Here is a 311-nt window from a genome sequence, read left to right on the forward strand (position 1 = left end):
TATATATATATATGTCTTTATTATGTTGTTATATAATCCTCCTATTAATAGGCTTTTAGGACTTTTCTCATAAATGGATGTGGAATTCTGTCAATGCTTTTTCCATATTCATTGATGTGATCAAATGATTTTTGTCTTTAGTTATATTTTATGTCCTATATTATATTCATTGGTTTGCCAAGTTGAATCATTCTTGAATCCCTGGAATAAAATCAACACAACCATGGTTTATGATTTCCTGAATATGTTGTTGAATTCAGCGTGCCACTATTTTCTTGAGGATATTTTCCATTTATGTTCAACAAGGATGT

This window comes from Nannospalax galili, unplaced genomic scaffold (assembly GCF_000622305.1).
Source record: "Nannospalax galili isolate Female #2095 unplaced genomic scaffold, S.galili_v1.0 scaffold450, whole genome shotgun sequence".
In the NCBI taxonomy this organism is placed as follows: domain Eukaryota; kingdom Metazoa; phylum Chordata; class Mammalia; order Rodentia; family Spalacidae; genus Nannospalax; species Nannospalax galili.